Consider the following 27,687-nt stretch of genomic DNA (forward strand, 5'->3'; position numbering starts at 1 on the left):
GAGGTCAGTACCAGAGCAATGGGCCAAAAAGAGAGAATCTGAGCAACATCAATGGCTTAAGAGACTAGCATAGGAAGAGGATTTAGGAACCATTTTTAAAAAGAAAATATAATGAAACATCAACCACAACATTTCTAAATAGGAAATCATTTTACACTGACTGGCATGAAATTGATAATCTGACCATTAAAACTGAAAATAAGAGAGTCCAGCAATTTCACTGAATTTAGGAGTAAACAAAAGATTCATGTCTGGCAGGTTGGTTCTCACCAGATAAAGATATTTTTATTGACTTCTATCTTGATGAGAATATTTTAATAAAGAGGAAAAAAATACATTGCTTGATCTAAAGAAAACTATGATTTCAAAGTGGACACCTGATATTCAAGGAAAAATATCTGCACAAATATATAATAAATCATTAACAGTAAGTATCTTTTAGGTACATGGGTTAGAAGAGACATCCATTTTTCTTGTGTATTTCTGTAGTATTTGAAGTTTTTTTGTTTGTTTGTGAAGTCTCGCTCTGTCACCAGGCTGGAGTGCAGTGGCACGATCTCGGCTCACTGAAACCTCTGACTGTCTGGTTCAAGCTATTCTCCTGCCTCAGCCTCCCGAGTAGCTGGGATTGCAGGCACGTGCCACCACACTCAGACTATTTTTGTATTTTTAGTAGAGACGGGGTTTCACCATCTTGGCCAGGATGGTCTCAATCTCCTGACCTAGTGATCCGCCCCCTTCAGCCTCCAAAAGTGCTGGGATTACAGGCTTGAGCCACCGTGCCCAGCCATATTTGAAGTTTTTCTAATGATCAAGCATTTTAAGCCAAAAAAAATAAATAAAAATTAAAAGAAAACAAAGTGGACACCTATATATTTTACCAACAAATTTTTATCCTTTCTCTAATGCCTTCTTCAATTGTCATCCCTAATTTAAGGAAACCTGCTTTCATTTTACCTGTGTCTGTTGGACTTGTAAATGCCAAATAACTCAGGTTTAGGGGAACACTATGATCTCTGGTGTAAACTAGAACACAGTCTGTCCTTGGCAGGCTTGCTGCTTCTCTACAGGAGATTACTCAACAGAAATGGAAAGCTGGCTGCTGGTGAATTCACTTGCTGTCACCCACAAGCAGCCCTGGCCCTCACAGTCCTCTAGCTAAGTAGAAATTAAGCCTTTTGTCAATTTCAGCAGCCCCTTCCTCTTGGGCTAGGTCTCTCCTGAGGCCACTCCTTCATGCCATGCTCTAAACTTGCAGCTCTGCAGAGACCATATACGAAACTGAAAAGTCAGCCTCCTTGGATCAAGAGGGCTTCTGCCCTTTGCCCTGCAAGGGCTGTTAGTTTCACATTTGCAGATAGAAACTTACCCCCTGTTGCTCACACTGATGAACCTAATGGCTTCCTGGCATGCCAAGGTTCACAGCCATCTGCTCTGCTGGCAATATGCCCACATCAAAGGTGGTGGGCCATGCTCAGACGGGGGTGGGGAATGGAGAGCAACCAAAGAGAGGTTTCAAAAGTGGTAGCAGTGAATGTAATGATGCCTTATTTGCAAGAAGACCTCCTGGTAGCTAACAAAGCCAAATGAGGAACACATGCTGCATTACAAGGCAGCTGATCTACTGACAATTGTTGGCATAAAATCATCAAAGCCAGTTTTGTATCCCTTTTCCTAAGTGGTTGCCAGATATGGAATTCTAAATTTAGGGCAGGTAAAGCGTGGTTGGCAAGACTTTTTCTGGGAGGCCAAGCATAGGACAGGAGATATAGCACCATTTATGGGAGAACCTTCCCTAAAATATGTAGATGCAGCTTATTAAGCTGTCACCAGGGCTGGGTGCTAGCCTCTGATGAGGCTCCATGGCTGGGAAACATGCCTGTCTACAGGCCTCTCAGATATGGTTGCATCTATCGAATTACGTGGAACACACTTATGCTAAAAATTTAGTTTTTGTTTGTCTGAAATTCAAATTTAGTTGGTGCTGTGTTTTTATTTGTGAGTTCTGGTAACCCTACTCTTAGATCAAGCTGAAGAAAAGGCACAAGAAAGAAAATCTAAGGGACATAGATGCAGCTGGAAACCATCATTCTCAGCAAACTAGCGCAAGAACAGAAAACCAAATACCGCATGTTCTCACTCATAGGTGGGAATTGAACAATGAGATCACTTGAACACAGGAAGGGGAGCATCACACACCAGGTCCTATTGTGGGGAGGGGGGAGGGGTCAGGGATAGCATTAGGAGATATACCTAATGTAAATGACGAGTTAATGGGTGCAGCACACCAACATGGCACATGTATACATATGTAACAAACCTGCAGGTTGTGCATGTGTACCCTAGAATTTAAAGTATAATAAAAAAATTTTTTTTAAATCTCAAAAAAAAAAAAAAGAAAATTTAAGGACATGTGGGGCAACCCTAGGACAGCTGTCAGAATTAAAATCTTAGAATCAGGGTAGCACTGATAAATCATCTTTTATCTGAAAGCACTCACTTTCCTATGTGGGCAGGGCCTTTGATTGTCAGAGGATTTCAATAATTGAGTCTTGTTTTAGCTGTCAGTGGCATCTCTCAAGCTTTATGTTCCATCATCCCACTATACACAGACACACATATACACATATACATGTACACACATACCCCTCCAGCCAAACTATGGTCCTTAGTGATCCCTCAAATGCCATGCACAGCTCAGTCATCACAACTCCTTGGAGTGGTCCCCATCCTCATTTCACTTGTTTATGTGAGACAAAGTTAGCAGTGGAAAGAATGCTTACTTCACTTTGGAGTCAGTTCAACCTAAGTGTGAATCCTGGAATTGCTACTCACTAATTGCAAGTTCTTGGACAAGATTCATCACCATTTCTTAAATGACAACTCTAAGGTTTTTTTCCTCACCTTCAAAGCAAGCACCATAACCCTGCTCCCTAAGGTTACTGTGAGGAATAAATACAATAATGTACTAAAGTGGATTACCTGCCACACAGTAATTACTTAAAAACAACAGTTATTGCTACTACTGTTGTTGTTGTCATTACATCATTCAAAGTCAGCTTATAAGCACAGAGACCCAGAAATTGTCTGCCTATATTTAGATCCTGGCTCTCTCTTGTAAGTTTAAGGGACATTAGGTAAGTTATTCTGCATATCTGTGCCTCAGTTTACTCATATGTAAAACGTGCAGGCATACTATATCTGGCAAACAGAAAATGACTTCCTCTAAGATCTGGAAAACGAAAAGGATGCCTACTGTCACAACTGTTATTCAACATAGTACTGGAAATCCTAGCTACAGTAATCAGACAAAAGAAAGATATAAAGGGCATCCAAATTGGAAAGGAAGAAGTCAAATTATCCTTGTTTGCTGATGATATGATCTTATAGTCGGAAAAACCTAAATATTCCACAAGAACACTATTAAAACTGGTAAACAAATTCAGTAAAGATGCAAGATACAAAATCAGCATATAAAAATCAGTAGCATTTCTATTTGCCAACAGTGAACAACGTGAAAATGAAATTTAAAAAGTAATCCCATCTACAACAGCCACACATAAAATTAAATACCTGGGAATTAACTTAACCAAAGAAGTGAAATATCTCTGTAATGAAAACTATGAAACATAGATGAAAAAAGTTGAAGAGAACACCAAAAATTGGGAAAATATTTCACATTCATGGATTGGAAGAATCAATATTGTTAAAATGTCCATACCACCTAAAGCAATCTATAGATTCAATGCAATCCCTATCAAAATACTGATGACATTCTTCACAGAAATAGAAAAGGAATCCTAAAATTTATATAGAATCACAATAGTCCCAGAATAGCCAAAGCTATCCTGAGCAAAAAGTACAAAACTGGAGGAATCACATTTCCTGACTTCAAATTATACTACAAAGCTATAGTAAACAAAACAGCATGGTACTGACATAAAAATGGACACATAGGCCAATGGAACAGAATAGAGAATTCAGAAACAAATCCACACACCTAAAGGAAACTCATTTTTTACAAAGCTGCCAAGAAGATACACTGGGGAAAACAGAATCTCTTTAATAAATTGTGCTGGGAAAACTAGATATTCATATGCAAAAGAATGAAACTAGACTCCTATCTCTCATTATATACAAAAATCAAATCAAAACAGATTAAAGATTTAAACCTAAGACCTCAAACTATAAAACTACTACACAAAGACCTTTGGAAACACTCTCCAGGACAATTGGTCTGGGCAAAGATTTCTTGAGCAATACTCCACAAGCACAGGCAAGCAAAGCAAACATGGAGAAATGAGATCACATCAAGCTAAAAAGCTTCTGCACAGCAAAAAACACAATCAACAAAGTGAAGAGACAATCCACAGAATGGGAGAAAATTTTGCAAACTATCCATCTGAGGTATTAATAACCAGAATATATAAGGAGCTCAAACAACTCTATAGGAAAAAATCTAATAATCTGATTGAAAAATGGTCAAAACTTTGAATAGACTTTTCTCAAAAAAAGACACACAAAGGGCAAATAGGCATATAAAAAGGTGATCAGCATCACTGATCATCAGAGGAATGCAAATCAGAACTACAATGGATGCAGCTGGAAACCATCATTCTTAGCAAACTATCACAAGAACAGAAAACCAAACACCGCATGTTCTCACTCATAGGTGGGAACTGAACAATGAGATCACTTGGACTCGGGAAGGGGAACATCACACACCGGGGCCTATCATGGGGAGTGGGGAGGGGGGAGGGATTGCACTGGGAGTTATACCTGATGCAAATGACGAGTTGATGGGTGCTGACGAGTTGATGGGTGCAGCACAGCAACATGGCACAAGTATACATATGTAACAAACCTGCACGTTATGCACATGTACCCTAGAACTTAAAGTATAATAATAATAAATAAATAAATAAATAAATAAATAAATAAATAAATAGAAATATTATCTCACCCCAGTTAAAATGGCTTTTATCAAATGACAGGCAATAACAAATGCTGGCAAGGATGTGGAGAAAGGGAACCCTCGTACACTTTTGGTGGAAATGTAAATTAGTAAAAGCACTATGGAAAACAGTTTGGAGGTTCCTCAAAAAACTAAAAATGAGCTACCATATGATCCAGCAATCCCACTGCTAGGTATATACCCAAAAGAGAAGAAATCAGTACATTGAAGAGGTATCTGCACTCCTATGTTTGTTGCAGCACCGTTTACAAAAGCTAAGATTTGGAATCAACCAAAGTGTCCATCAACAGAAAAATGGATAAAGAAAATGTGGTACTTACACACAATGGAGTACTATTCGGTCACAAAAAAGAATGAGATCCAGTCATTTGCAACAACATGGATAGAACTGGAGATAATTTATGTTGAATGAAATAAGCCAGGCACAGAGAGACAAACATCACATGTTCTCACTTATTTGTGGATCTAAAAATCAAATCAATTGAACTCGTGGTCATGGAGAGAAGAAGGATGGTTATCCGAGGCTGGGAAGGGTAGTGGGTGTTGAGAGGAAGGTAGGGATAGTTAATGGGTACAAAAAACTGAAAAGAATGAATAACACCTATTTGATAGCACATAGGGTGACTATAGTCAATAATAAATCATATATTTTAAAATAACTTAAAGCATGTAATTGAATTATTTGTAACTCAAAGGATAAATGCTTGAGGGGATGAATACCCCGTTCACCATGATGTGCTTATTTTGTATTGTAGGCCTATATTAAAACATGTAAATATATATGTACCCATAAAATTTTTTTAATAATTAAAAAAAATTAAAACCTCAAGAAAAAAAAGTGTCATGTAAACACTGGCCATTATTGTCTTCTATGACATGTTCCCAGCCCACCCCAACCAGGATGGTGCAATTCTCCTCTTAATTGCTTTAGCACATTACCAGCTCCATGAGCATTTGGTTCTTAGGAGGGGTTCTGGTCTTCGACTGTGCTCAGCACCCAATATGAGCTCCCTGAGTGTTTGATGATGAAAATAAAGAAGATGAAGCAAGCACATGAGACACTGAGCTAAGCAAGTACCAAAACGGATGCTCCTGACTATGAGCATGTATGGACAGCCAGCCAGCAAACTACCTCTATTTACTGTGCTTACTGTGTGCCAGGCACTGTGTTAGGTGCCATATATATTCCCATACATTTAGTATCATATCAATCCTATGAATTAGGTCATCATTTTCCATTTTTACAGGTGAGGAAACTCACCTTAGAGAGGTTCAGTTACTCACCTTAGTTTGTACAGTCTAGAAGGTATTTCAAGATTCATCCTCAGGAACCTATGCTACAGCCAGTGCTCTAAGTTTTCATGCTGTTTTGCTGTAGAAAAGTTACTTAAATTAACTGAGCTCTAGTCTCCTTAGCTGTGAACCAGGGATGACAATCCTCAGAACTGCAGAGAGGATGAAATGAGGTGATTCACGTGAAGTGCCTAACTCAGTACCTGGTATATATCTACCACATGCCCAGCAAGTATTTGGAATTAATAATTGTATTGAATATCACAGCTGGGAATTAAACTTCAGTTAGTCTGACTCCAAAGTTCATACTCCTAACTCCTGACCTATAATGTCAATTGAACAGAGACCTGAAAAATACATGAAAAAAAACCTAAGCCTCTAACTCCAGGATTGATTCAATAAGTAATTTTTTAGGTTTTCCCTGATGTTGCTTAAAGTCTTTATCCTTGAGCTAGAGCATCCATAGTATATTTCTCTCTAGGAAGTCTGTATGCTTCCACCCAAGAAGGGTATCTTCTCTGAGATGAGAGCCCGACTCTCCTGAGGTGAGGACTCCACTCAAGACCAGCAGGAGCAAGAATCAAATTCACAATACTCATGTCTCCTTCCCCACAGGTGTGGGGTCCAGCTCTCCAATAGGTCTTGCCAAATCCTGCGCTGTTCTCTGTGGCACAACATGCTTCCAGCATAAGCGAGAGTCACACTTACTTGTCTCTTTTCCAGGTGACATCATGGGCTCCAGCCAAGGGTTTGCGTCCATGAACTCCTGAGCCAATTACCAACTCCTTTTCAACCTCAGTTTTTAAAATCTGTGAACATGGGTGAATAACACTTACTCAGAGAGGTAGACTAAAGGTCAGAATGAAGTGACATTATGAAAATGCCAAGTTCACAGTAGGCATTCAATATTTTACTTATAAACATGTTTATTAATATGTTAACTAAGCCACAGTTTTAATAGTTTCACAAAACAAAAACTCATTTGATCTTCATAATAACCCTATTGAGGTAGGGATTATTCTTACTGCCATTTTACAGAAAAGGTAACTGGGGTATGGAGAGGCTAAATAACTTTTCCAAGTTGACACAGCTAGAAAGTCACAGAGCTGAGATTAAAACCCCGGCAGATTTCATACTTTTATCCAAGTCCCTAAGTATTAGTTCTTCTTTCTTCCCCTCTGCTGATTTTTCCCCTTAATCCCTTAGCCTGAATTTGTTGTTTTCAACAACATATTCCCACAGTCTTTCCCACAAATCATATGTTGGGAGCCCAAATCACTACACCACATGGTGATAACAGGGCAATTGTAAAGGGGAAATAAATGGTGTTAACATCTTTAACAAAGCCCTTCGTGATGAAGTTCCTGCCTCCATAATTCCACAAGATGCCTTTATTCCAAGCAAATGCGACTGCTTGTGATTCTCAACCTGCAGTCCTGTCTCCTGCTTCCATTACATCACGCACGCTGTTTCCTCCGTCTGAAATTCCTTTCTCCTCCACCTTCATTCTCTCCCTCTTTCTTCTAACTAACTCCTACCGGTTCCTTCCTGAATCATTTTATTAGATTGGTGAAAAAGAAATTTTGCCACTACTTTTAAATGGCAAAAACCGCAATTATTTTTGTACCAACCTAATACCAGGTGAGTCTTCCCTGATTTTTAGACTTTAGATAGCCATTCACCATATGATTCCATAATATCCAGGCAATATCTTCTATCAAAGCACCTGTCACACTGGACCACAATAATTGACTTCTTTGTTGCCTGTACTTGACTATGAGTTTTTTGAAGGCAAAGACTGCATCTTATTTATGTGTATTTTCAGTACCTAGCACTGTCCATGTTATTAAGCAGGCATTCGATATATGTTTGCTCCATGAATGAACAAAGGTTTTGGCGACTTGGAAATTCTCCTTCTGCCTTCCAACTTCTGTATCTCTCACTTTGTCCACAGACATATATTATCCAAACAGAGAGGCAGAGAAAGTGGTTGGAAGTGTAAAAAATAGACTTCAAACCCTTGAAGAGGAAATGGTATGGAAATGGATCATTTTGGTTCCTTGCGTTCCCTGAGATTGACAAAAACATTCATTAAAAACACATAAATCTGAACAGAAAATTAGCATTTGATCAGTTACTTATATCTAAGCATTATTATTCATCAAACCTAACTGGTTAGATTATTTCCTTTTGATTTTTTAAAAGAGAAACAATGCTGTCTACTAGTTAAAGCCTTTAATTCTAATTCTGAAAAATATGTAAATATTAATACCAAATATGCTCTGAGTACCAAATAAAATAGGGTTAGCCCTGGAACGACTGGGTACACTGTTTAAGTTATGCCTCTTTTTTATTTTTATTTTTATTTTTTATTTTTTTTGCAAAAGTATGCCGGCTATTAAAGCCCCATAAAACACAAAAAATGGAAAGGAAGTGGTCAAAATCTCCCAAATTGATCTTCTATAGTGAAGAAGAATTGGGCAGGCTCTGGTCATCATTATGTGACTATAAGCACAAAGGTCCAAAGAACACAAAAATGAAAAAAATTCTCCTTGCATGCCTTATGCAGTAACATTTCTGCTTATAGATTTTCTCTGGCCTTTTTGAGAAAAGTATTTGTTCCTAAATTACCTGGTGCAACCATCACAATGTTCGAGAAATTTAATTCTGCTTACATCATTGTTAGAAGCCCAGTGTAACATCTCAAAAGAGCATTTTAAAAATTACTTTTGATATGTCATCCAAATACGAATTGGAACAGGAAGAGAAGTGTTTCTTTCAATGTTATAAGGATTCAAATGTAATGATCACTTTCACTTGGAAAACATGTCATTACCAAGATAAATTTATATAAAGACTTGAAAATACAAATTAAATGGCACAATATATACATGTGTACATACTCCTATACTTGTATGGTTTTTATTGATACATAATTGTACATACTTATGTGGTACTATACTTGTATGTTTGTGAATATAAATTTCTGTTGCAACTATTTGAATGGTTCCTTTGAGCAATAAGTCATTGGACAAAAAAGACTATTTAAATGGCTACTTAAGGTAATGCCATTTTCTCCAACATTGGCTTCCATAGCAATACTACTATTAACTAATGGTGGGATGTATTTTGGTAATTGGCTGTCATATCCAATCTCCACAAAAAACCGCATATCCCGGATGTCTCCGCTACACATTCAACTCTGTATTGGAAAATCAAAGAAATGTTGTCCCAACACTGACAGAATAATAATGAGAACCAACCAAATGGCTTACCCTCTTGCCAGCCAAAATCAAGAATGAGGCTACCTTTTTGGGTCCTCAACCTCACTCCATGGACTGTGGACCAGCCTCTGAGGATGCTCTTCAGGAGGTAAAAGCATTGTCCCTGAGCATCAGTTATCCTCAAGGCTCAGATCAAAGGAAGAGCATCTTCCATACGAGAGACCTCCACTAGCAGCTCTTGCAATCATCCGTAACACTTCTGCAGGGCTCACACTTAAAAACAACATTCCAAGAGAAATAATATAGATAAGATAAACTGAGAAATAGATACAATTGAAGAGTTAAAAAAAAAAACAAGGTGGGGGGCTTATAAACCAGTAACCTGATTCTTTTTTTATTCAGTTTCAATAATAAATAATTTAATATAATAATTTATGTGCATTTAAAAGGCTAGGCAATAGAAGCTCTAGGGTAAGAATGACTTTCACAAAGCTGATATAATACCTACCTAAAAACAATTCATATTTATTACTGGAATAAATCCCTAAAATTCCTTTCTAAAGGCTTATCAAACCGAATTGGGTCCCAGCCCAACAAATCGAATTAGAAATCCGTGTAAGTCTGCTAACTGAGTTATTAAAGTGATCTGCATGGATATTCCCAGTTCACCAGAAAACCTTCTGTTTGGATGGACATTTAGTCAAATGCTGCCCTCTAGTGAGAAAACTCTTTTAAAAGCTACAAAAGGCCCTGAGATTACAAAGCATTCATGACTTCAAAGACAAGACACCCAAATAAGATTAACCAAGTAAAATCTTCAACTAGAAACCACAGTTATTCTAGATTAAAATATCTATTTGATTTTTACTTTGTCGATTATGCCTCTATTTTCTTTCTAATATTATCTTGTAAACAGGTAACATATTTAAATTATCCATGGTAGGGATAGCTCAACCCGTGTGATATTTACATATTTTTAGGCTTTTACACTTGATAATCTAATACTAGTAATTGATATGAAAGTATGACATGTTTATTTCTTTTAGCTAGTGATGCATCCAAATAATTTGTATAAAATAAAATGGCTGATAATATGGTCTCCCACTCTGCCAATTAAAAAAACATAAAACAAGTGGTGGATATTCCACAGAATATCTGTATCACTAATCAACCCTTGGCCGGGCGCAGTGGCTCACGCCTGTAATCCCAGCACTTTGGGAGGCCGAGGCGGGCGGATCACAAGGTCAGGAGATCAAGACCACAGTGAAACCCCGTCTCTACTAAAAATACAAAAAATTAGCCGGGCGCGGTGATGGGCGCCTGTAGTCCCAGCTACTCGGGAGGCTGAGGCAGGAGAATGGCATGAAACCCAGGAGGCGGAGCTTGCAGTGAGCCGAGATCGCGCCACTGCACTCCAGCCTGAGCACAGAGCGAGACTCCGTCTCAAAAATAATAATAATAATATTAATAATAATAACAATAATTATAATCAACACTTTACTTCTAGATATTTATTTTGCTGTAAAACTCAAGATTTCTAATGTTCTTTAGCAATAAAAGAATATTGTTATATCTTCGAACAGAAAACTCAACCAGGTACTTCTCATTTAGCAAAGGAAAATCCCTACTTTCAAGCTTCTTCACACAATTCTAGTACATTTTACTCATTTAGCAGTAACAGGCATTTAGCATTTTTCAAATTGTATTCTAGACTTTGTAAACCCTCACAGTGTAGATTTCCTCCTAAGACACAATCTTACCAGAGCACTTATTCATTCTTCTGTTATGTCTTTTAGTGAACCTTCATGACTACCTGCTCTAAAACCCCACTCTGCTAGTCATTTTGGATATAATGCTGAAAAAGACGGGCTTGGTTCCAAAACATATGTATCCCATAGCTGAATGAAGGAAACAGATATGCAATCAGGTGATTATGAAGCCTTCCGATGAAGATAGACATAGTACTCTCCAGGAGCATGTAGAAGGTGTACCTGATCCATATGGGGAAGACAGCAACGCTCCACTCCCCAAGAAAGTAAGACGAGTTCCAATAAGATTCTACAGCCATTGAAAGTCCTCTGAAAGTAGTGTGAGCCATAAAGACCAATTTCTTTCTGCAGAAGCAATTTCCCCTGATGGCTTGTGCTTTCTTCAGTATATCATTCCCAGTTAGATATGCAGTGACGGTATTTCCACACTCAGCACTGGTGACACTTATGTTTGAATTAACTCTCCCCATAAATGTAAAATATTTCTATTTTAGTATATTTACTTAATAGAAAATTTTATTCTCCTTTCTTAACTTAAAACACACCTACAGAACAGTACGCCTTTCTTTTTCAAAAAAAATAAGAAAACTAAAATTAAATTATTGTGTAAGTACCTCGTCCTCATGTGATCTAGTGTACCTGCTAGTACCCTATATGGTCTTGGGCAAGTCATACATCTACAGTCTGGATCCTTTCGGCTCCAATATTCTGTAAGTCTATCAGTGACTCTCTATATAAATTACTCTTGGCCTGGCACAGTGGCTCATGCCTGTAATCTCAGCACTTTGGGAGGCGGAGGGGAATGGATCGTCCTGATCTCAGCAGTTCGAGACCAGCCTGGGCAACATGGCAAAACCCCATCTCTACCAAAAATACAAAAATAAAAATAGAAATTAGCCAGGCATGGTGGCATGTGCCTGTAATTCCAGCTACTTGGGAGGCTGAGGCTTGAGCCTGGGAGGCAGAGGTTGCACTAAGCTGAGATCACACCACTGCACGTTAGCTTGGGCAACAGAGTGAGACCCTGTCTCAATCAATCAATCAATAAGACTCTTCATTTTAAAGTGTTGTACTTGTTGTTGACTATTGTTGACTTTCAGTTTTTCATCCTCCAATCACCATGGTCATCATGGTTTACAGAAGACAAACTCTTGCTTGAGAAGGATTTTAATCCTGTCCTTTCTTTTTTTTAATTTCTTTTTTATTATACTTTAAGTTCTAGGGTACATGTGCACAACATGCAGGTTTGTTACATATGTATACATGTGCCATGTTGGTGTGCTGCACCCATTAACTCGTCATTTACCTTAGGTATTTCTCCTAATGTTATCCCTCCCTGCTCCCCCCACCCCATGACAGGTCCCGGTGTGTGATGTTCCCCGCCCTGTGCCCAAGTGTTCTCATTGTTCAATTCCCACCTATGAGTGAGAAAAAAAAGGAAATGGAAATTGAAGTTTGGGGGGAAGTGTTTACTAAAGTCCTGGTTCTAGATTAAAATGTCAACGACATATGAAGAACACATCTCTATAAGAAGGATTAAGCTCAGGAAATTTGCTACTTAAAAGACCTTTTAGTCCCCTTTAACATTTTTCTCAAAAACATGCATGTGGAAAAGTTTGCCGGGATTTGTGTTTGTCTTTTAAAATATCTGTCTTATAGATATTTATTTCTTAAAATTAATTTTAGTGCAGAATAAGAATTTTAAAACAGAGCTTAAAATATATGTATATATCAAGGAGAAAAGCATAGGGTATTCTTAACCCAAATTGCACATGTAAGTAGGTTCAGTTACAACTTCTAAATATTACTCCAAATTCTGAAAAACAGAAAGCTGTACAAAGTAGGTGCAAGGTCCTTACAGAAAAAATTAGAAAACCGGGATTCTATCTGAGATCGTAACAAACCTTAACCAAGTTAATTAATTATCCCTCTCTGTTTGAATCTCATTTGTCCTGTCTTACATATGACACTGAGTTTATGTAAGGAGCCTGTGAGCTACTCTTCGTGAATATACACAAAAACTATAGCAAACTGGCAACAACCTAAACATCCACCAACAGGAAAAGGATAAGCAAAATCTGGTATAGTCATACAGTGAAATACCACATGGCAAATAAAAAGAATAACCTAATCATATACATTTGTATGTATATTCTCTATACATCTACATAGAATACATGAACATTGCTAAATCTCAATAAAAACTATATCGTTGAGTAACAAATGCAAGATACAGAATGATACACAATTGTATTACCTATATTTTTTAAATCACACAAAACAATACTATGTTGTTTAAAAATTGCGTATAAATATATAGCTTTTTTAAAAAAATGTACAGTGATTGTCCCTCAGTATGGAGGAAGAGAAATAAAACTCAAAGAAATATGACAAAGAGTTAACCGTTAGTTCTGAGTGCTAAGAATAAGGCTGTGTTCCACTTATTCTTTAGGGATTTTTTAAAACTATATCTTTTAGTTTTCTTTTTAAACTTTATTTCAGGCTGGGTGCAGTGACTCATACTGGTAATCCCAACACTTTGGGAGGCCAAGGCAGGAGCCTAGGAGTTCTAGACCAACCGAGGCAACATGCCTAGATACTGTCTCCACAAAGAATGAGGAAAAAAAAATTAGTCTCAAGTGGTGGCTTGCACCTGTAGTCCCAGCTACTTGGGAGGCTGAAGCAGGAGGACTGCTTGAGCTCAGGAGTTTAAGGCTGCGGCAGGCTGATATTGCACCACTGCATTCCAGCCTGGAAGACACAGTGAGACCCTGTCTCAAAAAAAAATAATAAAATTAGATTAAAATTAAAATTATTTTCAGCTGACAAAAATAAATAGCAACAGTAAAGCCCCTTATTAAAAAGGTTAACATAGGGCTGGTGCAATGACCCTCAGATGCTTCCAATCTTTGTTTCATGATCTTCATCTGCTGATCAACATATGCAATCATCTGATTATAGGGTCAACCTATATTTAATAGAGAATGAAGGCAAATATCTACATAAATGGATCCTGGAATGTAAGTGCAGAGATGCATTCTACAAAAAGAAAATTTACACAATTTCAATTCCAGGCAACCTGAAGGCTTGCACTTGATACCAGTCAAAAATTCTTTTCCTGGTCTCTGCCTTCAAATCTCCAAATAAAATTAGGACTGTCATAATCTTTTTTTAAAAAGGAAGGGGTCAACCAAATCTCATCATGTTCTTCATGTTCATATCAGCCCAAGATGCTTTTCCCAGTACTCCTGTCCAAGAGACAAAACATTGAGTAGAATCCCTAGTATCAATTGCCAGATCCATGATTCTGTAAAATCAAGGTGGAAAATACGGGATTTGACTTGCTCCATAGATGTAATTTAAGATGTAAACAGACTGTTCCCAGAAAGTGGTAAACAAGTAACTGTTAAATGTATGTTCAAATGCTTACCTCAATTCATAATAGGAGAAATGTGATTTAAAATTATACCAAAGTATCTTCTTTTTTCATACCTATCGAATTGACAAATATCAACTTTGATAAGGCCACTTAATGCAGGATGAGGGTGTAGAAAATTAGGCACACTCATCCAATACGGGAGGGAGTGTAATCGGTAAAAAGTCTGTGGAAGATAATTTGGCCACATTCATCCAGATTACAAATGCACATTTCATTTGACCAGCAATTACGTTTCTAGAAATTTATCTTACAGATATTTTTGCATATATGTGTGATATGTCATATGTATAAAGTAAGTTTTTGCTGCAGTGTTTTTAATGGCCGAATACTGGAAACACTTTCAATTTTATCAGTTGAAGACTAGTTAATCATAACACAATCACAAAATGGAATATACTGCTGCGATTTAAAAAGGATGAAGAAGCCCTCATGATTTGATATAGAAGATCAAATTATTAAGAGAAGAACCAAAATGCAGAACACTGTGTGAGAACACTACCATTTGTATGAAAGGGGAAAGACGATATGGACCTAGGATACTTTTGAAAGAACAGACTAGTAGATGTGAATGCCAGCAATTTGGGGGGAGGAGAACAGAACAGGGCAAGTGGAGGATAACTCTCAAAGATAGACTTCTTACTGTATACTATATTTTTATTTTGAACATTGTGAATGTGCTACTTGGTTTTAAAAATTAAGTTAAAATTTAAGTGGCATAATTTTAGTTATAATGGTGAGAGACATTTGAAAGATGTCCTAAGTTTTTACAGGTGGCTCCAGTAAATGTAAGGAGGACCCTCCACTCACTTAAAAAAAAAAAAAAAAAAAAAAAAAAAAAAAAAAAAAAAAAACTTGAAAAAATGAATTATATCACAAGAAAAAGCTAGGAAGGAAAATCTCCTAAGAGCATGGAATCATTTTGTCAGTTCTGGCAATTTCTCTCATCTGAACCCACCATACAAAAATCAACCCAGATTTTCTTAAAAACAAGCCCAGTTAAAGATACTCAGCCAATCTCTGCTAAATGAGTCCCTATTCAAATTTGTAACAAAGCTTTGAAATCCAACGGTTATCTTTCCCTTCCTGATCTTCAACGTGATTGTGAAACTTAGCAGATGTAACATAAAATACAGAAGTTGCTCTCTTTTGGCAAAGCAAAAAATGTATCTTCTTAGCTCAAAAATGACAATGCCTATAATGTAGAACCAACAGCTAAAACTAATGTGAGCCACACATTTCAAGTAGATAAAATCCAGCATATACAAAACATCAGTCATATAACCGGTCATCATGTAGCAATAGGGATAGACATTTATCCTAACTAGCCCTGAGGGAAGATATTCACCTTAACAGATAGTTATCACTCATTTGCATCTGATTATTGGTGTATGCTTTATTTTAGCCCATTAACTAGAAGGCTATTATGAGGTTAAGGGTTTTACAAATAGACATCTTAAACTGAAAACTTCAAAGTAGATATTTCTGGGTTTTTTGTATATTTGATTACATTTTTATGTAGAGGAATCAATTGCTTTTGAAAGTTTTATATTATTCTGCCTTGTGTTGTTGTTGTTGTTTACAATTCCTTCAGATGCATCACCATCCAATATATCATCATCCAGCACCGGAGATCCAAAAACTATGAGCACAGCCTCCTGTCTCTACTTGCTGCAAAGGGTCTCCTCGCCACTCTGTGCTGGGGCCACTGAGCTACTTCTGGGCTCTGGGAAGATGTTTGACAACCTTGCTGGATCAGGGCAGTTGAGTTTTTTCTTATTCTCTGAAGAGCAGCCAGTTCTCATTTTCCTTATGAAAAATTTCCTTTGTGAAATTCCAGGTTAAAAAAAAAAAAAAAAAACACCTATTCCCAGGATGTCCTTAAGCAACTTTGGTACAGAAAGACAATGTTCTATGAATTAATTAGCATTGACTTGAAAGAGTGAACAATTTAGAGAAAAAGAGAAAAATTTCATCAACGGACCTCGGTGTCATAGAATTAAACATATATAAAAGAAAAATAAGGGAAAGAAAAAACGTTTTTCCATTTCTAGTAAATGAACATTTTTCTATGAATAACCAAGTATAATATCCTGGAAATACAATGACAATTTCCCACACAGGCTTTCCTTTTAAAGACACAAAAAGGCTTTTTAAAAACAACTGCCAAATGGACACCTGCACATCTTGAGAGTTACCCACAGAGCTGGCTGCGTTAAGCTTTTAGTGCTTTTAGTTGGGATAAAAATGCTGCTTCTTTTTTGGCTGGCTCCCCCATCCTGTCGGACTTTTAAGACAAGTTTCACAACTAGTCTGCCACAAGCTCCTACCCCACTGCTTCCTCACTTACGTGGACCTCACGATTTCCCTGATTGATGCAGCTGGCAGCCCAGGGCTGCCTATGATAATAACTGTGACACTCGCTTTTCTTCTGAAGTTGTGGATTCATTAAAAAGAAAGCATTGCATCTTGCTAGAGAACAAGGTTGATCCCGCATTGAATGTTTCTATTACTTAGATACAAATGACAAATATAAATTACATTTATACGCACACATACACATATACACCTTCTGCAAATTCTACAAATTTGCTGTCTACCCATGGGTGGCAACCCAAGCCAATGCCCGTATAGCAGCTGCTACTCGAAGTGTATACTTTAAAAGAAACAATCTGCACTTAAAGAAAGAAATCCTTTCATCATGTTTATTGATTGCATTTGTAGCTTTTATTTTCCTTTTTATAAAATTTCCCCCACCAGTCAGTCATTTATCATTTGCTTTCCTGGGTGCTGACCTTTTGAAGCAAGCTGGAGCTCTGTGTACAAAATTGTATTCCAAACTTGTGCTCCTCCTTTGCCACTTGCCTGGGTTAAAAATGGCCAAACTGACTTTTAATTTGGCTAAATAAAATAAATAAATAAATAAAATGTCCCCAGGTTAAGACCCTGCATTCCAGGTTTCAGCCCAGAGTGAATTTGTATGGCCAAGTTATAAACCCCTGAAAATAGGAAACTAATGCCATGAGGATTTAAAATAATAGAAAATGTTTCACATAATATAAATCCATAAGCAGTGTATTATATTTAAGTCTTAATATCTACATACTTGGATTATCTTATATCTTGACAATCACACAAAGTAATCTCCCTCCTTCTCCCACTTTCCTTTGACTCTGCGTTTCATTCCTATGTATTAAGAATGCTCTGGGCCATAAAATACTGTATTAATATTAGTTTGTCACAGCAGACTAAATTTAGAACAACTCATTAATATGGGAGAGTTAAAGGCAGTCAGACAAGAGTACCAGGGACTATAAGCTCTTAAGGCTATAAGTTATGCAGATATGCCACTTGAACTGGAGAGCCAGTCATTCTTTTTGTTACTAATAAGAGATTCTATTAGTTCTAAGCTGATTCTAATTCTAATTAAGCAATGTGGGAAAAGGCAATTTTGCCATTGTAGGTAGAGTTGATGTGCAACTGGAATAAGTCTTATATCATCCCGCTTGGCTTCCTAGTCATAAAGATTAGTGGCACATGCATGGAATGAATATTCTTCCTGCCATCCATATAAAAAAGCAACTTCACTGCTGTATTTGGGGCGGTAAAATCATAATCGATGTTCCTGGAAGAAGTCTAGTAATCAGTGCTTTTTCAAAGCAAACCTTTTGTGGCTCAGAATCACCCCAGTTGTACAAAAAGTTTCGACTTTTTACAAATAAAAACCCTTCAAATGGATCTTCTGGACCTGTTATGCCTTTCTTTGGGCTTGTCAAATATTAATTTTTTTTAAATTTAGTCCCTTGCTAAGCTACAAATATTCATGTTTAACACCAAGTAGCAGTTCAGGGGCTGACGACTTGGTATGTACCTTTTGAATGATGCATAGAAAGCAGCAGTTAGCACAAAGAAAAAGCCACCAGATTGGTCTCAGGGAAACCCAGTGTCTGAATTTTTCATGACTCCTCTAGCACTTAAAGAATAAAAAAACTGGCTACTAGTGTTGGGAGACCAACGTCAGGAAGGTCAGAGCCTGGAAACATGCAAGAGAATCCAGTCTTGCCTGGGGAAAGTGAAAAGGGATTTAAGCTGCTTAGGAGAATTAGAAAATTTTTTTTGTTTTCTTTTGCTTTGTTTGGTATTATACAAACATCAGGGTAGCAAAATAAAATCTATGAAAAAAGTATGCTGTCATACCTCACTAGGGTTCCTTATTTTTGTGTCTCTACGGACAGCAAAACTTACCTTCTCTTTTCGGTTATGGGGCTCATCGTTAAACTTCCTCAAATTAGGCCTTTTCTGGAATACTTGCTCACCCTTATGGGTTCTCCCTCCAAAGAAAACCGATGAAGAGGGGAAAGTAGAAGCAATTCAATTATTTGTTTCCCTGGGTGTGTTTGGAAACATCTCCCATGGAGGTGAGGAGCAAGAGGGGAAGATGATATCTTAATTGCACAGATGCCCAGTGACACACAACTAAAAACTGTTCTTCCTTTGATGAACTTCTCTGTATTTTATAATGATTTAGAGAAAATCTCAATTGAATCCAGGAAAACAAATGAGTAACTCCTATGGAAGGAAAAAAAAAATTGCAGTGTTTAAGCAACTGATGACTTCACCTGTCACCGTCTCATTAAGCTCTTAATGAGTTCTTTTCTATTCTTGGTCACATCTGATTTTTTTTTTAATATAAGTCCCTTTGAACAGCTGGGAGTAAGAATTGCCTTTGATCACTGAATTCTTCTGAATTTTCAGTCAAAACGAGGCCATTTTCATCCTGACTTGGGGTATTTTTATGAGTCTATTTCCCCCAAGTACATTCCTGGGCATAGCTTTCCAGGCTGAGAAGAGCCTGAACAATTAATGTATACATTTTTACATAAATGTTTATAAATTTAACAAAGGGAGAGAGCTTTGCCACAAGAAGCCTCAGCTCTTTTGAAGGCAGTTTTCTAATGATGACCCTTGGCGTGTTGGGCCACATGGGATTCCTCGGAGAAGAGTCGGATGAAAATTAGTCTATTCTCATTTCAAACAGAATTTTGCTGAAGTCCTGATCAGAGCATCAGCATGGAGTCCGGGGAGACAACACTCGCTACTTGATTCACTCCGCAGCCTCCCTCTCCTGGTAATTGTTGCAGGAACACATAGTGACAAGGCTCTAGGATGTGAGCGGTCTGGATGTACTCCGGCTGTTACGCTCTGTTTAAAGATTTAAACCATCAGGGTATGATAAGGCTTTTTGATGTTCATTGAACACGGAGCTTGGGTACAGAAGAAGGGGAAAGGGCTTCACCAGAAGGCAATCATCTTTCAGAGCCACAGTAAGACAGAGAGAGGTGGGGAAATCTCAGCCTCAGCATAGACACGGAACAAAGGGAGATGAAAGGGGCAGGGTGAGGAAGGGGCCAGCTCTGGCTGTGAGGCAGAACTCGCTCTATGAGAGTTCGATGTCTTAAAACGCAGGGAAAGCATTTAGTGTTCCTCTTTCATTAAAACACACTCATCTTTGGGGGTGGGGGCGAGGAGCAGATAAGGCCAGCTCTAAATTTGGATGGCTTCGGTTGATCCTGGATTTGGAAGAGCCTCCCATGGCTTGTTTTGAAATTATTTAATGAGTATTTACTTTGAGTCTGATGAATGTCATTTCCAAAGCTCACACCCCCACAAACCTGGAAGAAGACCTTCCTTAAAGTACATCTGTAAGATCCTCACAGTGTTTTCTTCCCCCACAGGTAAATCCTGAATATTTGTCTAGAAGAACATAATGATCAGCAATGAAAGGGGAAAAAAGTGCCCCCCTACAGAACCCAACCCAATTTCTTCTTATCTTCTTCTTTGACAAAACATCAGGTTTTCACCTTGTTCACAGCCCTACCATGCCCTGTTACCAGGCCTGCATTTTGATTGCATTAATGAAACAGAAACCAAGACTTCTCCATTTTTGTCTCCCGAGCCCCTAGCACAGGGTTTGCTGCAGGTAGCAAGGCCTTAACAAATGTTTGTCGAGTTAACAAATGAATGACCCTAGAAAATGACAGGATGGATATCCATTTATTTTCAGAGCCTGCATCCAACGTTTCAGAGAAAAGCTGCATAAAGAAAGCAAGAAGTTGTGCTTTTTCCTGCTTGCATCCTATACCGGTATTGCAAGGCAGAGTTGATGAGAACAGGTACTTTGGAATCAAACACACCTGGAATTGCAGGCTGATTGGTCCACTTACCACAGGACTCTGGGCAACTTATTTCACTTTCCTAAGCTGTACTTCCCCCATTTGAAGAATAAGAATATTTTAAGAAGCTTCCTCTTTGGGGTGAAAAAAATTCATGTAACGTGCTTAGCATAATATTTAGTATATAGTAAAATTTTAAAAAATATAACTATTGCTGTTAATATTATTGCTATTATTCATATTGATACCCAAAACATTTTCAGATGTGGTGGCCTCCAGTGGAGATTTTAGAAACATATAGTCATTGAAGCAATTTAAAACTGTCTCTATAGTGACATGAATAATATGTGTTGTAACCTCCTGGCCTCCTCTGGTCTGACGATGTGCTCTTGTTCCCACCTCACGTAATTGTTCTCTCCTTAGAAGTAAGTCCTTCTTCACTTAGGTATCAGCAATGCAACTTGAGGTGGATTTGGTCAACCAAACACTGGGAAACTAAAATGGGGCCTGCTTGTTTTAACTGGGAAAGTAATAAACCAATCCAAACAGCATGTACAGTGCTGTGCCCATTTCCTCACAGATTTAAGTTCAATGAAGCATAAAAACCACTGCTTCTGAGCAGGCATAAAGGAGATGAGGCCCAAAACTCAATTTCGAGGGTGCATTCCAGTGAGCCCTGTCCTAGGAAAAGCTGCCAAATACCAACTGCCGATATTTATGCACATCAATTATAAACCAAGCCCTCTTGTATAATCCTCACAACAACCCTACAAGGAGGGTTCAGTTGACAGATGAAAAAATTGAGGTATAGAAATGATAGTATCGGCCAGGCATGGTATCTCAGGCCTGTAATCCCAGCACTTTGGGAGGCCGAGGTCGGTGGATCACTTGAGGTCAGGAGTTCAAGACCAGCCTGGCCAACATGGCGAAACCCTGTCTGTACTAAAAATACAAAAAAATTAGCTAGGCATGGTGGCATGCTCCTGTAATCCCAGCTACTTGGGAGGCTCACACAGAAGAATTACTTGAAGCCAGGAAGCGGAGGTTGCAATAAGCAGAGATCACACCACTGCACTCCAGCCTGGGCGACAGAGAGAGACTCTTGTCAAAAACAAAAACAAAAAAGTATCGAGAAAATGAGATTTATTGCCATTTTATTTATTTCTCTTTTTCTTTTAACATTTTGCTTAGCAACCTACTAGACTGGACTAGGACACTCACTCTCTCTGAGACTCTGTAGAAATCTCTCAACTTTGGTTCTCCAAGTTCTCATCTGCGTCACTGAGTGTGGGAGTGGGGGCGGAGGAAGTGGATGTGGTGGGCCATTCTAGCCCATACTCTATGATTTCTGCCAGGGGAGCTGAACTCTCCACCACCAGCTGCTGCCCCACTCTGCTGACACTGGAATCTGTGAAAACTACTAACCTTATATAATGATCTTCCTCTCCAATTTCCCCCAGCCTTCCTGCCTCTAATACCGGAAATTGGAGCATGTCAGCCATTACCATTACAGAAAGAGTCCATTTTAGCACAGCTCAAATCTATGGAACACTATGGCCAAGTACCTTGCCCCAAGATTAAGACATAAGGGAATTGCTATTTCCTTTTCTCTAGCCCGCTAACACAGAGAAAGCCAATCCTCTAAAAACCAATTGATTGATGATATAATTTAATATCTTCATAAGATTTCTAGTGGCAGAATCAATCTGCTGCTAGCACAACCATGCAAGGCAGAGAAAAAGAAAAATTGCACCAGTTGCTTTTCTTTTATTGCACTTCCGGGTGCTCTAAGAAAAACTCTCTCCAGAAAATCAATAAGGCAGATTGTGCCCAGCAGTCCCCCATTACAGAATTAAATCCATATGCCAACACAAAACAATGAAGAGACCCAACTAGCAAGGGATCCATTTGCTTTGTTTGACTTTGGCTGCCAGGGAATGAGACCACAAGACTGGATGTAATTTAATGCAAACCTTGGCCTATCCTGGTCATGCATATGACTGACCCTCAGGGCACGACCATCAATTTTCTATTAAAGATCAGAGATTTGACATATCAAAGTCAACATCCAGCTGAATAACTGCAGTAACTTGATAATAATTCTTTTGTGGATTTCACAGTGGCTTTTCAGTAAAGTATCAGAAAGGTAGCCGATTTCAATCCTGACCTGGCAAGATCTGAATATGAAATAAAGGATTTCAGCTTGATCTCCCCATGATGTGAGGATGAATGTTCTGGTAAATGTTAACTTAGTGCTCTGAATAGCTCAGTAATAGATGGGTTTAGGCAGTAATAGGTTTAAAATGTCAACTTATTGAATAATAATTTCATGTTGTACAAATACTATGTGTAAGAAGGGATTTGTTTTGCAAATTTTGACATAAATGAATGGATTTATAATGTCCTTGACTGTTTCATTGTTCTGATAAGAATTTTACAGAAGAATCAAAATTAGTTTGTGCTTTCTCTGGTCTTGTTTTTCTGCAATTGTCCCTATGCAGTTTTCATAATTACTGGGTCTCCCCGAATTCTGGTCCTTAATTGAGCTCTTCCCTGTTTTGGTCTCCAAAGCCAGGCTAGTAGCATTATTTTCTAGTAAAAATAAAAACTCAATTATCCCTTCCTATAAAATGTTTCATGACACCAATAGCATTAAAAACGTTTCACCAACCCAGCTGTAAAATGCTCAACTGTTCAAAACATAAGAACTGAAAGAAATTCTGTTTCCATAACTGAACTCAGCCCTTCAGTCCAATTATAAGCTGACAGCTCTATAAATCCTGGTGGAACACAAGTGTGGGAAAAACCGAATTGTGATTGGGACACTGAGGGCCTGGGACAAACACCTCTACCACAGGCTGTGGAAAAGGTCCCCAGATTCTGCAACTAACCCCCCTCACCACACACACATGCATGCATGCTTGCACACACACACACACACACACACACACACACACACTTCCAATCATCCTGTATGGAGTAAATAAAACTGCTTGGGGAAACAGGAGATACCAAAAAACCATCCTGGTGAGCTCTCTGAATACTTCAGGTCTTATTCTTCAGCTCCTCAGCTTCCCTCAACTTTCCAGAAGATTTAGGAGGAGAAACCAAAAAAGCCCACTCTTGCCCACCAACTTGGCACTGAGTAGCTCCTGGTCTCATGCACAAAGGATGTCTTGATTTCCCACATACCAAAACTCCTTTTAGTGGTTTATAGATGCTCACATCTGGGTAATATCTGCATAAACGTGTCCTGAACAGATCTGCTCAACCACTCAGTACCGTGATTGAGCACATTTCTCTCTGCACAGCAGCCACAGGGAGACCCTATCCTAATCAAAGTTTCCCCAGAGGTTAATCATAAGACAAGGATGTAGGTGCTAGTAGTTTATTTGGAAGATGAAAAAAAAATTGGTAAAGGAGTAAGACAGAGAAATGAAGGCAGCCAGTCAAGTTCCAGTGGGAATTAGCTGGGAACTAGTTCCTGCCTTGGGAACCTGGAACTTAGTCCCACTGGGAACACTCTGAGTCAATATAGGACACAAACCCCACTCAAGGAGTAAGGCAGCCAAAGAATTTATACAACTCTCCTATTAGTCATTGGTTGAGGCTGCTCCTGAGGGACATTAATTCCTTGGCATTTCCAGCCTAACATACAGGTAGACAAAAGGCTTCAGGAGCCAGAGAAAGTCCACCGCCCCTCCAAAAAAAGTGTGTGCTGGAAGTTGGAAGTCAGGAACTGTGCACCGAAGTCAAAAAGGAAAGGGATATGAACAGTGTCCACAGCCTCTGCTATAGGCCTTGGCCTTTTATTAATTTTTGAAACTTTTCTAACTAGTTTTTAAGTTATGAAAGTATATGGCTCATGTAAAACAACCACAAATTTAAACAGTATAGAGAAGCACATATTTTTTTCTTTTTTTCTTTTTCTCTTTTTTTTTTTTTTTTTTTTTGACAGTTCCACTCTTGTTACCCACGCTGGAGTGCAATAGCACTTTCTCAGCTCACTGCAACCTCCGCCTCCCAGGTTCAAGCAATTTTTCTGTCTCAGCCTCTCAAGTAGCTGGCATTACAGGTGCCTGCCACCATGCTCGGCTAATTTTTGTATTTTTAGTAGAGACGGGGTTTCACCATGTTGGCCAGGCTGGTCTCAAACTCCTGACCTCAGGCGATCCACCTGCCTCAGCCTCCCAAAGTGAAGGAGCACAGATATTTTAAAGGCCCTTTTCCTCCCAGCCACTCAGTTTTATTCTCAGAAGTAACCACCTATTATAGTTTGTTGTGACTCTACATGTAAAACCTAAATATAAAAATACACACAACACACATTTATTGATCATTCTTTTCATACCACACAAATAAGGTCATATTTGACATAATTTCCTGCTGTTTGCTTTTTTCACACAATAATATATTGTGGATATCTTTGCATATCAATATCTCTATATTTGTCTCAAACTTTTTAAGAGATACTAGTATGAACATATCATCATTTGTTTAACCTATTCCCACTTGGTATACATTTAAGTATTTTTTCCAACTTTTTTGTTATCTCAGACAATGTTGCAGCATTGTCAGCAACATATATATACAGTGTGTAGACAATGCTGAGCACCATATATATGTATGATATATATTCATCATATATATGATATATATAATTTATCACACATTCATCATATATATGGCATATATAAAAGTTATAACTTATATATGATAAATTCTTATAAATGGAATTATTCAAAGAATATGCACAATTCAAAATTTGGCAAATCATGCCAAAGTAATCTATAAAATATATTTCACCAATTTACACTCCTGCCAACAATGCATAAGTGCCCTGTTTTCCTATGTCTAGGCCAACAATGGAAATGATTACACTTCTTAATATTTGACAAACGAATATGTTAAAATGCATTTCTTCAGTTATAAGTGAGGTTACTCAGTTATATTTCTTTGTATCTTCACATCCATCTTTCTAATGTTCTGTTAGTCTTCTTGATATTTTAAAAGCACTCTTTATAAGCAAATACTTTGCTAATTTGTGTTTTCTCTTTTATTATTGTTTATGTCTTTTTTCTGTTGTGTACAAGTGTTAAACATCTATATTGTTAAATTTATCCTTTTCTGTGATTTCTGGATTTTGTGTCTTAGAATAATCTTCCTCATTATTAAAATCATTAAAAATAAGTTCAATGATGTTTTTTTCTAGAACATTTACTGTGTGATTTTTATTTTAAACCTTTATCTAGTATTTACTTTGGCAAAAGGTATCAAGTAGAAATTTGGTTAAAAAATATTTTATTCCAAATGCTATGTCAGTTTTCTCCAACCAAATATTTTTTTTAATTTATTTATTATTATTATACTTTAAGTTGTAGGGTACATGTGCATAACGTGCAGGTTTGTTACATATGTATACTTGTGCCATATTGCTGTGCTGCACCCATCATCCAACCAAATATTTTAACAAATAACTAATAATCAGTATTAATTTAAAATATCTTTTTATCAATAATCAATTTCCATGTGACTTTAATTCTATTTCTGTATTATCTATTGTTTTAAATATTATAGATTCATAATACAGTTTATTAACTTGCAAAGTTTGTTCTCCTTCTTTAATCTCTAGAATTTTCCCATGTTTAGTTTTCCAAATAAACTGTAGCATCACTTTATCAAAATCAAAACAAAGTTGGTATTTTTATTGAAATTACTTGCTTATCTAAATTAATGTACAGAGAACTGGCATGTTTACAACATTCATTCTCCCTATCCAAGAACAATATTTTTCATTCATTAGTCTTGTCTTATGTCGCTCAGCAAAGTTTGTTTTGCTTAATTGTCATTTTGCACCATGGAGGCAGAGAGTTACGAAGAATAATTCTTCTCAGTTACCAGATGTATAGATGTTTGTTATCAGTGATTTTCTTCCTTGTGCTATTATGATAGCCTGTGATACATGATAATATGAATTAGTATCATGTTCTCCCTCAAGAAGACAAAATTTTCTTCATATATGCCCTGCACCTTCCTTGTTGAATTTATTTCTAAGTAATTGCATTTGTGTCTTTGGTAAATGAGATATTTTATCTCATTATGTTTTCTAAACTTTATATTTCTTCTGTTTTAGTTATTAACATTTATTTATTAATTATATATCAGGCCAAGCGCAGTGGCTCATGCCTGTAATCTCAGCATTCTGGGAGGCCAAAGCAGTAGGATCACCTGAGCTCAGAAGTTCAACACTAGCCTGGGAAACATGGCGAAACCTTGTCTACAAAAATTAGCCAGGCATGGTGGCACACACTTGTAGTTCCAGCTACTTAGGGGGTTGAGGCAGGAGGCTCATTTGAGTCCGGGAGTTTGAGGCTGCTATGAGCTATGTTCACACCACTGCACTCCAGCCTGGGCAACAGAGTGAGACTCTATCTCCAAAAAAAAAGTACATATCAGCTACCTACTGGATTCTCTTATAGTCTCTAAAGTTTTTTTTCCTCCCAGTTGATTTCCTTGGAGTTTCCAGACATATAATTATATCAAGTAGAAATAATTTTTTAAATCTTTTCTATCATAATATTTACATATTAATTATTTTTCTTTTCTAATTGTATTGGCTAGTACTCTTTAAACAATGTTAAGCAATAATAATTGTTAGCAAGTTGTCTTGTTCCTGAGTTTGATTAGAATGTTTAGTTTAATTAGAATGTCTTTTCCCTAAGTTTAATTAGAATTACTAAGAGTGGTACTGGAGTTTAAATTTAAATACATTATTTGTAATATTAAGGAAGAATCCATCTATTTTCACCCTTAAAAA

The sequence above is a fragment of the Macaca mulatta genome, chromosome 1 (genome assembly GCF_049350105.2).
Source record: "Macaca mulatta isolate MMU2019108-1 chromosome 1, T2T-MMU8v2.0, whole genome shotgun sequence".
In the NCBI taxonomy this organism is placed as follows: Eukaryota; Metazoa; Chordata; class Mammalia; order Primates; family Cercopithecidae; genus Macaca; species Macaca mulatta.